Source organism: Lycium barbarum, chromosome 9, assembly GCF_019175385.1.
Source record: "Lycium barbarum isolate Lr01 chromosome 9, ASM1917538v2, whole genome shotgun sequence".
Taxonomy (NCBI): Eukaryota; Viridiplantae; Streptophyta; class Magnoliopsida; order Solanales; family Solanaceae; genus Lycium; species Lycium barbarum.
Genome location: NC_083345.1, coordinates 11,817,120 through 11,819,639, shown reverse-complemented (window position 1 = coordinate 11,819,639; position 2,520 = coordinate 11,817,120). Strand labels below are relative to the sequence as shown.

The 2,520-nt window shown below is 33.7% G+C and overlaps 1 long non-coding RNA gene across 1 annotated transcript; it reads right to left on the bottom strand.

Annotated features, from left to right (window-relative positions):
- Window positions 1–773: 773 nt before the first annotated feature.
- LOC132610284 (uncharacterized) lies at window positions 774–1,980 on the bottom strand. The gene is made up of 2 exons (XR_009571104.1): window positions 1,171–1,980; window positions 774–1,103 (listed from the first exon to the last, which is right to left on the bottom strand). It is a non-coding gene; the product is annotated as an uncharacterized LOC132610284 (long non-coding RNA).
- Between the last annotated feature and the right edge of the window lie 540 nt (window positions 1,981–2,520).

Genomic DNA, 2,520 nt, shown 5'->3' with positions numbered 1-2,520 from the left:
CTTTCGACCACAGGGCATGGTCGCTAACAAGTAGGGTGAAATTTTTTTCGACCTCACGTGGTCGAAAATTTTCGACCTCACGCGGTCGAAATAAGTTTTCTACCTAAATTACAAAAATAATTTTTTCGACCACGTGAGGTCGAAAAATTTATTTTTATTTAAATATTAATAAAAAATTTCGACCGCACGCGGTCGAAAATATTATTTTTATAAAAATATTCTGAAAATAATAAAAAAAATATTTTCAAAATTTCGACCGCATGAGGTCGAAATTTAGCAATATTGTTGCCACATTTCGACCTCATGAGGTCGAAATTCAAAATGTTGCCAGATTTCGACCTCATGAGGTCGAAATTCAAAATGTTGCCCAGATTTTTGACCTCGTGTGGTCGAAATTTAGCAATATTGTTGCCAGATTTCGACCTCATGAGGTCGAAATTCAAAATGTTGCCCAGATTTTTGACCTCGTGCGGTCAAAATTTTAATTTCTGAGTACAATTTCGACCTTATGAGGTCGAAAATTATCAATATCTGGTTGAATTTTCGACCTCATGAGGTCGAAAATCTGGAAAAAAAAATTCCAGCATTCAGCTGCTTTTACAGTAGCCCACCTGCCAATCACACTCATCAACCAAATCAACAATGCAATTCATCAACGCGTCCAATTCATCAAAGTACTTCTACAATCATAAACTTCACATTCTAAAATCAAATTCAACCTCAAGTTTCAATTTAAAGTACTTCTAAATATCCTTAAAACTACATTCAAACACTTTTTAAACAACCATAAACTACTTTTTATATTCAAACACTTAAACATCGTAAAGTTAAAACATCCATAAACTACTTCCTACAATCAAATTCACCTTCACAAGTACATCTAATTCGAATTAAAACTATCATAAAAAAATATATATACATATCCAAGAAAACATAGCAATATTACAATCTAAAAGTATACGAATCAAAAAAGTCAACGTTGGGTGTTAGAGACATGATCCGATTCCTCCCCACTATCCTCATCAACAAGAGCATGAACTACGTCTTCTTGTGACATAGCAATATTTTCATATTGATCTTTTCAAACAGGGTGCAAACACATCCTGCATTGTAAAGTTAGATCAATTTATCGAAATGCAAAACATGTTATCAGCACAATTCATAAAATACCTAAACTTGTTTTGAACAGTTTCTTCTTTAGCTTGTGTTGCTGTTGCTTCTTCTTTAGCTGGTGCCCCTGCTAGTTCTTTCTTCTTCTCCTCTTTGTTTTCTTCAACTTTCTTCGCTTCTTTTTCGTCGGGTTTTTTCTCTTCTTTGGGCTTCGTCTCCTCCTCGGGTTTCTTTTCGGGTTCTACTTAACGATTACTGCCCGTTTTCCGGTCCTTTTGCTTACATAATCCACCAGTTTTGTTGCCTCAAACACACCTTTCACTGTCACTTGTGAGTTTTCAAGTCTGGTTCTGCATTCTCCACGCCTAATTTAATTTCCATTGAAAATTAATTAATTAATTAATTATGTATGGTATCAATTTCCTAAGTCATATATGCAACTTTTGATGATACCCAACAGTCAATACTATTACTAATGATTCCAAAGATTCATTAGTAGTGGAGGACATGTGCTTGAATTAAACTCAAAACTGAAGAATTTTAAGAGAATCTTTAAGAATTGAATATTCTATTCCTACTAACTAATAAAAGAATGTACTGATTGAGAAAGGTACATATATAGAATATAGACATCCTTAAGTATCCAATGTTATTGTAGAGATCCGAAAAGGAGAAAAGAAACGTCCTTTAATTAACAAATACAGCTGAAAAGTGTAACAAAAGCATAATCAGAAAATCAGCATAATGAATCAAAATAGTACTCCTACTACTCCCAAATTAATTAAATAAAAGAAAAAGAGTGAAGAAAATAATAGCAAAATTAATAATCTTGCCTTTCATTCTTTGTATATGCCTCTTGATTTCGTGAGCACAAGCCTCACAATGCATGTGAACTTTCAGAACCATTGTAATCACCTGGGGTTGCAAAAACAAACATACAACATCAATAAACAAAAAACCCAAGACACAATGAGAGACCTATATTTGTATTAAAAACAAGAAAAAAGATGTTTTACTAAAAAACATTTTGATATGAATACCTTAAGCCCAATGCTCTATGGATTTCCTGCTATATACTTAGCCACTGGTGTCTCTAGGAGCCGGAAATTCGTTAAACTACTAACGAATTCAATCTAAAGCAAATCTAACAAATTGATCCGCTAGCTATAAGGACACTGGAGTTGAAAGTTCCTACCCTTCCAACAAACAAGCACCAAATCTACCAACTTAGGAAGAGCAGAGCCTTGTGATATCAAATGAAAAGGAGACCAACCACGACTTTTAGTGACATTGAGGATCACAACAAACAATTTTTAACACAAGAATAGCCATAAGGTCCCTAACCTTTTGTCTTTTAATAGTTAACCACAAGCTTTCATAGTTACACCTTCTAAGAAAAGAGCAACTAAA